A 9,443-nucleotide genomic window follows, 5' to 3' on the forward strand; every position below is an offset into this window, starting at 1 on the left:
TTACCCAATACGGATCTAAGGTGGGAGTTACTCTAAAGAATCTTAGAGAAAAGGAGCCCATAGTTAATGAAAAAATAGATCAAGACTCTACTAGGATTAATAAACTCGAAGATATTATTACCAACTTGGGTTCCAGTTTTTCTGCTGTTAAGAATACATTGAATCCTCCTCCTACCAAAGTTGCCAAGTTTATTTACGTTCCTAAGAATAAGGGTGAATCTTCTAGTAAGGAAAATGAAGATCTCAAATCAATAAGCGTTCACCCCCAATCTTTTTGATATTGTTAAGGAACCTTCTACCACAAATGAATTTCTCGATTTCTTGCCTAGGAGTATTATCATTGATAAAACCAAAGAATCTCCTAAAGATTATACATGTCCAATTGAAGAATTGCCTACCAAAGATGGCAATACCTAGATCTATTCTTATTTTTATGCGTAGCTAGGGGCGTTAAACGGTAGCGCTTGTTGGGAGGCAACCCAATTTTATTTTTTTCTTTACTTTTTGCTTCTGTTTAGTAATAAATAATACATCTAGTCTCTGGTTAGATGTGGTTTTATGTTTTACTTAGTGTTTGTGCCAAGCAGAACCTTTGGGAAGACTTCGGTGAAAGTTAATGCGATCTTCCTGTAAAAAACAGAAACTTTGCGCTCACGAGATTAGCTGTCATTTTTTATAGAAGAGTGATTTTAAGTTTATTATTTTTGAAGAAGGTTAATAGAAAAATTCCCCACGTCCACCAATTTATTTCAGAATTTTTGGAGTTACAAAAGTATTCGAAAGTTACAGATTACTACAGACTGTTCTGTTTTTGACAGATTATGTTTTTCCCGTGTTGTTTGCTTATTTTGATGAATCTATGAGTAGTATCGGGGGGTATGAACCATAGAGAAGTTGTAATACAGTAGGTTTTACACCAATATGAATAAATAATGAGTTTGCAATAGTACCTTAAAGTGGTGATTTATTTTCTTATACTAACGGAGCTCATGAGATTTTCTGTTGAAGTTTTGTGTTGTGAAGTTTTCAAGTTTTGGGGTAAGGATTTGATGGACTTTGGAATAAGGAGTGGCAAGAGCCTAAGATTGGGGATGCCCAAGGAACCCCAAGGTAAAATTCAAGGACAACCAAAAGCCTAAGCTTGGGGATGCCCCGGAAGGCATCCCCTCTTTCGTCTTCGTCCATTGGTAACTTTACTTGAGGCTATATTTTTATTCACCACATGATATGTGTTTTGCTTGTAGCGTCTTGTATGATTTGAGTATTTTATTTCTAGTTTACCGCAATCATCCTTGCTGTACACAAATTTTGGGAGAGACACAGATGAATCATGATTTGTTAGAATACTCTATGTGCTTCACTTATATCTTTTGTGCTAGACAATATTGCCCTAGTGCTTCATTTATATCTTTTTAGAGCACGGTGGTGGCTTTATTTTATAGAAATTTTTTAACTCTCTTGATTCACTTATATTATTTTGAGATTCTTTTATAAAAGCATGGCAATTTTCTTTGGTTATAAAATTAGTTCTAATATGATGGGCATCCAAGATGGGTATAGTAAAAACTTTCATATGAAGTGCATTGAATACTATGAGAAGTTTGTTGATTCTTTATGATTGTTTTGAGATATGAAGATGGTAATATTAGAGTCATGCTAGTAGAGTAATTGTGAATTTGAGAGATACTTGTATTGAAGTTTGTGATTCCCATAGCATGCACGTATGGTGAACCGTTATGTGATGAAGTTGGAGCATGATTTATTTATTGATTGTCTTCCTTATGAGTGGCTGTCGAGGACGAGCGATGGTGTTTTCCTACCAATCTATCCCCCTAGGAGCATGCGCGTAGTACTTCGTTTCGATAACTAATAGATTTTTTCAACAAGAATGTGAGTTCTTTATGACTAATGTTGAGTCCATGGATTATACGCACTCTCACCCTTCGACCATTGCTAGCCTCTCTTGTGTCGCGCAACTTTCACCGATACCATACACCCACCATATACTTTCCTCAAAACGGCCACCATACCTACCTATTATGGCATTTCCATAGCCATTCCGAGATATATTGCCATGCAACTTTCCACCATTCCATTTATTATGACACGATCCATCATTGTCATATTGCTTTGTGTGATCATGTAGTTGACATCGTATTTGTGGCAAAGCCACTGTTCATAATTTTTCATACATGTCACTCTTGAATCATTGCACATCCCGGTACAGCGCCGGAGGCATTCACATAGAGTCATATTTTGTTCTAAGTATTGAGTTGTAATTCTTGAGTTGTAAGTAAATAAAAGTGTGATGATCTTCATTGTTAGAGCATTGTCCCATGTGAGGAAAGGATGATGGAGACTATGATTCCTCCACAAGTTGGGATGAGACTCCGAACGAAAAATAAAATAAAAAAAGAGGCCATAAAAAAAGAGAAGGCCCAAATAAAAAAATGAGTGAAAAAGAGAGAAGGGGCAATGTTACTATCCTTTTTCCACACTTGTGCTTCAAAGTAGCACCATGATCTTCATGATAGAGAATCTCCTATGTTGTCACTTTCATATACTAGTGGGAATTTTTCATTATAAAACTTGGCTTGTATATTCCAATGATGGGCTTCCACAAAATTCCCTAGGTCTTTGTGAACAAGGAAGTTGTATGCACACCCACTTAGTTTCTTTTAGAGCTTTCATACACTTATAGCTCTAGTGCATCCGTTGCATGGCAATCCCTACTCACTCATAGTGATATCTATTGATGGGCATCACCATAGCCTGTCGATATGCCTAGTTTATGTGAGACTATCTTCTCCTTTTTGTCTTCTCCACAACCACCCTTCTATTCCACCTATAGTGCTATGTCCATGGCTCACGCTCATGTATTGCGTGAAGATTGAAAAAGTTTGACAACATCAAAAGTATGAAACAATTGCTTGGCTTGTCATCGGGGTTGTGCATGATTTAAATATTTTGTGTGATGAAGATAGAGCATAGCCAGACTATATGATTTTGTAGGGATAGCTTTCTTTGGCCATGTTATTTTGAGAAGACATGATTGATTTTTTTTACTATGCTTGAAGTATTATTGTTTTTACGTCAATATTAAACTTTTGTCTTGAATCTTTCGGATCTGAACATTCATGCCACAATAAACAAAATTACATGGATAAATATGTTAGGTAGCATTCCACATCAAAAATTCTATTTTTTATCATTTACCTACTCAAGGATGAGCAGGAATTAAGCTTGGGGATGCTTGATACGTATCCAACGTATCTATAACTTTTTATTGTTCCATGCTATTATATTATCTGTTTTGGATGCTTAATGGGCTTTAATATGCTATTTTATATTATTTTTGGGACTAACCTATTAACCGAGGGCCCAGTGCCAGTTTCTGTTTTTTTGCCTATTTTAGAGTTTTGCAGAAAAGGAATACCGAACGGTGTCCAAACAGAATGAAACCTTCGCGATGATCTTTCTTGGCTCGAAAGCAAACCAGAAGACTTGGAGATGAAGTCAGAGACGCAACAAGGAAGCCACGAGGCAGGAGGGCGCGCCCAGGGGGTAGGCGTGCCCCCACCCTCATGGGCCCCTCGTAGCTCCCCTGACCTAGTTCCTTTGCCTATACATACTCTTATACCCTAAAACATCAGGAGGAGCCCCGAAACCACTTCTCCACCGCCGCAACCTTCTGTACCCGTGACATCCCATCTTGGGGCCTTTTTCGGCGTCCTGCCAGAGGGAGATTCGATCATTCAGGGCTTATACATCAACACCATTACCTCTTCGATGAAGCGTGAGTAGTTTACCATGTTCTCCTCAATGTTCTTGGAGATCTATTCAATGTAATACTCTTTTGCGGTGTGTTTGCCGAGATCTGATGAATTGTGGATTTATGAACAAGATTATCTATGAATATTATTTGGTTCTTCTCTGAATTCTTATATGCATGATTTGATAACTTTGCAAGTCTCTTCGAATTATCGGTTTAGTTTGGCCTACTAGATTGATCTTTCTTGCAGTGGTAGAAATTCTTAGCTTTGGGTTCAATCTTGTGGTGTCCTTTCCCAGTGACAGTAGGGGCAGCAAGGCACGTATTGTATTGTTGCCATCAAGGATAACAAGATGGGATTTTCATCATATTGCTTGAGTTAATTCCTCTACATCATGTCATCTTGCTTAATGCGTTACTCCATTCTTTATGAACTTAATACTCCAGACGCATGCTGGATAGCGGTTGATGTGTGGAGTAATAGTAGTAGATGCAGGCAGGAGTCGGTCTACTTGACACGGACGTCATCATACTTATGCGCTTTTCTATCAATTGCTCGGTAGTAATTTTTTCACCCATCGTAATATATGCTATCTCGAGAGAAGCCACTAGTGAAACCTATGGCCCCTGGGTCTCTTTTCCATTATATTGAATATCGTCTACATCTTGCTAGTTTCCGAACTACTTTTTTGCAATCTTTACTTTCGAATCTATAAACCAAAAATACCAAAAATATTTACTTTACCGTTTATCTATCTCTATGAGATCTCACTCTTGCGAGTGGCCGTGAAGGGATTGACCACACCTTTATCGCGTTGGTTGCAAGTTCTTGATTGTTTGTGCAGGTATTCGGTGACTTGTGTGTCGTCTCCTACTGGATTGGTACCTTGGTTCTCAAAATTGAGGGAAATACTTACGCTACTTTGCTGCATCACCCTTTCCTCTTCAAGGGAAAACCAACGCAAGCTTAAGAGGTAGCAACACACCCTAGAGTCTCCTGAGTGCCACCCCTGGGCCTCATGGGGGCTCCAACCAATGTCCTAGTGGAGGCCCGATGCTCCGTGCTAGTGGGAAGAAAAGAAGACTAGTCTAGGTGTCGGACGTGGCTGTTTTTTGCTTGCTTTCTGTAGCTGGTTTTCAACTTCTTGAATGAAATTTGGAGCTTTTGTGTGTTTCATTTGCAAGCGTTGGCCTTTGAAGCCGTGTCTCCGGAACAGTGGCAGTTGCTCGTCGCTCTTTATCGCACATCCTGCGAGCAGGGGCTGGGTACAGTGTGTGCGCATGCGCTTGCCCGCGACGAAACCTCCCCAAAGCCTTGCCGCCCCAGCTTTGGCGCCTGAATCCTCATGGGACACCCTCAAACGAGCTCATGGGCATGTGCACCCTCTTAAGTCCGTGCCTCCGAGAATCGCGACATGGTGTACCAGCCGCGACCAACCCATGCTCGGGGGCTCTCGCAAGGTATTGCGCCTCACGAGGCTTTCTAACCCTGCAGACACATGACGCCTCCAGAGGTTCAACGACTCTCGAGCTTTCAAGAAGGAAGCCTTGGAAGACGCCCTGGAACGAGGGGCACGCAGGAAATCCAAACCCTGAAAGGGCATAACCTCGCAGCACGGGAGTCTACTGCGAGCACATCGAGCTAAGTCACCCTAACAACACCCAATAGCAACAAGGGTATCTTGACATAACATAAAAGTAACGAGCATTGCATAACGGCGCAAGCGCCATGGTTCATTACACGCCCCAACAGGGCCTTCTACCTTTTTAAATGCAAGAAAAAGAAAGAAACAAAAGCAAGCCGCGCGACTACAGCGGCTCCTGAGGCCCAGATCCGGCGACGCTCGAGCTCAGTCGGAGTCTTCCTCCTGCTTCAAAGGGGCGCGTTGGCGATAAAGCTCGTCGTCCTTCTCGGTCCGAGCCCGGCGGCATGGCGGCTCGTCGTACTCGTCATAGCTCGTGCTCTGCCTAAAAGAGGAGCCGCCACTGCTGGAGGTAACACGGCCATTGCCAAGGGAAAGCTCACCCCCATAGTCGTCGCGACCGTCGCCAAGGGCAAGAACATCGTCGCCGCCGCCGTCCTCCGGGTAGCACCCGGCGGCCATCTTCCCCAAACACCCTCACATAAAGCGTCACGAGGTTGTCGTACTTGAAATGGAGGGTGCACCTCCAGCTCAGACCCCATGCACGGGCGAACATCTACCACCCATGGTTCAGGAACCATTGTCGGCGGCGGTGACTTCAACATCCACCCACGAGGCCTTGCTGCAGCAGCTGTCGGCCTACAGCCAGAGGCCACCAGGCCCTCCGGCCGACAGTGCACTTGCGGAGAAACGCGGGAGCTGGAGCCAGATGCCCCCTGGCCTCTTCGACCACACGACGAACTCTAGGAACGCATCTGTTGAGTGGGAGCGTGGCCACGGAGGCCGAGTGACTGCCGCGCGCCTCCCCCTGCCGCAGGAGCTACCCCGTCCACAACAACTCCCACCACAAGAGGAAATGCCAACATAGTTGCCTGAGGCGACGCCGACCTTCGAAGAAGTGCTCCCGCGCCCCCGAGGGGACATTCCCAGAGTCGCAGTGTACTTATGGGGGCGACTGAGGGAGTCTCGGACTAGTTGCCCCGAAGTTCAATCCATGGTCCTCTTGACCGATCACCTTTGACCGAAGGGACCACCCCACCAGCATTCGCCATGGCGGGTTCACCACATTGGTTCTAGACCAAATCGTCGATGGATTTCATCTCACCAGAGTCCTGATGGACGGTGGCAGCAGCCTAAACCTGCTTTATCAGGACACGGTGCGCAAAATGGGCATAGACCCCTCAAGGACTAAACCTACCAAGACGACCTTTAAAGGCGTCATACCAGGTATAGAAGCCAATTGTACAGGCTCAGTTACACTAGAAGTGGTCTTCGGATGCCCGGATAACTTCCGAAGCGAGGACTTAATCTTCGACATAGTCCCGTTCCGCAGCGGCTATCATGCCTTGCTCGGACGTACCACGTTCGCAAAGTTCAACGCGGTGCCGCACTATGCATACCTCAAGCTCAAGATGCCAGGCCCTAGAGGAGTCATCACGGTCAACGGAAACACTGAACGCTCCCTCCGAACAGAGGAACATACAGTGGCTCTCGCGGCAGAAGTACAAAGCAGCCTTTTAAGGCAATTCTCGAGTCCGGCTGCCAAGCGGCCGGACACAGCTAAGCATGCCCGGAGTAACCTACAACACGACCACCTGGCACATTCCGAGCACGCGTAGCAGTGCGGCCCCAACCCCAGCCCCTGTAAAACATTAAGACAGACCCTTAGCGTACTCCATTATGCTCTGAAGATATCATGGGCATGGGGCAAGGGGCTCGACCACGATAAGCCCAGACTGCGGCTCAACCGCACCAGGGGCTCTTAAAGTGTGTCGTTTCTTTTTCTTTTCCTTTTATTTTTTACCTACAGGACTCCGTTCGTCAGAGGCCCTGTCCGGCAGCAGACATGCCGAACCCACGATGGAACAGCTAGGGAAGGAGAAAGGCTACAACGAAAACCCAGGTGGTCTCCATCATGAGCATTAAACCTGTTTTATGCATTATTCCGTAGCCTACCCCTGGAGGGGGACATGTAAACAGTCCCATCCCTTGCTTACCGCACCACTTGTATCGTCCTGCACTTACAGCAACTTTTATTGAATAAAGCAATGAAGCACATTTTTGCTTCTAATTGCATTTCTTTCTTACACATATGTTCATCTATGACATGTTGCATCCGTACGTTTTGGTATGGCTAAATACACCAGGGGCTTATGTTTCCCGCGTTATGGTGTGATAAGTCCGAACACTTTCACAAGTGCGGCACCCCGAACTTATAGCATTATATGCATCGGCTCCGAATCATGTTCTTGGGTCAATAGTTGGGTTTGCCCGGCTCCCATGTTTTGGTACCTTACGTTCCGTTTTATCGGCTAAGGTAGCACTGGGAGAACCACTGCGGTTGTGCCCCAGTTGAGCTGGGTTAACGCCTCAGTGGAGAAAGCTAAAACTGACCATCATGATGAGGCGAGAGCTGGTCGCTGTTCGAGAGGTTCTTTGCGAGTCCCTAAAGACTTATGCCGCTTCGAGCGAGGAGCCGGATTCTGTCCGGCCAAGGCGTGGATAGCGCCCCAAATTCGGCCTTCCGAAAACTAGGGGCTTCGCCGAAATTTAAAATTATAGAATTCTATGGCTAAGTGAGAGTGTTCAAGCATTATAAGTCTGGTTGCCTTGTTCGTTGTGTTGAGCGCCTCCCTAGATGGACCCAAAAATGGGAACAAGAGTGCTCAAGTTTATCCCGAACACCCCAGCACTCGTGGCATGGGGGCTGAAGCCGACGACTTGCCATCTCTCAGATTTGATAAACAGCCGCCCAGAAGGTAATATTTTAAATTAACAAGCGTTGCTTAGCGCACATGATAACAAAATGCGAGTCTACTCAAATATTACATCTTTGGAGCACTCACCCGCAATAGTGCGAGCGCCCTTCAGCACACTCCTATAATACATCTCGGGCGTGCGATGCTCCTTGCCCTCTGGTGGGGGGTCTGTCACAAGCTTCTGGGCATCCATCTTGCCCCAGTGCACCTTTGCGCGGGCAAGGGCCCGACGCGCACCCTCGATACAGGCGGAGTGCTTGATAACTTCAACCCACGGGCACGCGTCCACTAGCCGTCGCACCAGACCGAAGTAGCTCCCAGGCATAGCCTCCTTAGGCCACAGCCGAACTATGAGGCCCTTCATGGCCTGTTTGGCCGCCTTGTGGAGCTCGACCAGCTGCTTCAGCTGGTCGCTAAGGGGTACCGGATGTCCAGCCTCAGCATACTGAGACCAGAAGACCTTCTCCGTTGAGATCCCCTCCTCGGCCCGGTAGAATGCGGCAGCATCGGACACGCTGCGGGGAAGATCTGCGAACGCTCCTGGAGAGCTCCGAATTCGGGTAAGCGACAGGTAATTAACACTCACATGCTTACTTTGCATGAAAAATGCCTTACCCGCTGCTATTTTCTTCACCGCCTCTATCTCCTGGAGGGCCTTGTAGGCTTCGGCCTTAGCGGCTTTGGCACTCTCAAGAGACGTTGCAAGCTCAGACTCTCGAGTCTTCGAGTCACGCTCCAGGCTCTCGTGTTTCTTCATGAGATCCTGGAGCTCTTGCTGTACCTCCGCCACCCGCGCCTCCTATTTCTCTCGCTTGGTGTGCTCCGTAGCCGCATTGTGTTCGGTCGCAGCCACCGCCTCTTTCAGGGTCGCCACCTCGTTCGTGGCCCCTGCAATACCCCAGTTACCCTTGTCATTTTTCTTGCAACCAAATCCTTTTCTGTATGGTACAATTTTCATAAGGTATTACTCACCTTCTTTTTCCTCGAGCTGCTTCTTGGCATGGTTGAGCTCGTTCTCGGACCGCTCGAGGTTTTCCTTCAAAGTTTTGACCTCCGCAGTCAGTGCGGCAGAGGTTAGTAGCACAGCCTGCAATCCCATATTGACATATTTTCATGACTCCTGCGTTTATCTTTCTAAAGATCCTCAGTCCGGCTTTTCTTTCCGAACACCGAACCGAGCATCAGGGGCTACTGTCTATGCGGTACCATTTTACATATATTGAAATTCTTACCTCAAAGCCTATTAGAAGGCTGCTGTAGGCTTCGGTC

This window comes from Triticum aestivum, chromosome 5B, assembly GCF_018294505.1.
Source record: "Triticum aestivum cultivar Chinese Spring chromosome 5B, IWGSC CS RefSeq v2.1, whole genome shotgun sequence".
Classification (NCBI taxonomy): Eukaryota; Viridiplantae; Streptophyta; class Magnoliopsida; order Poales; family Poaceae; genus Triticum; species Triticum aestivum.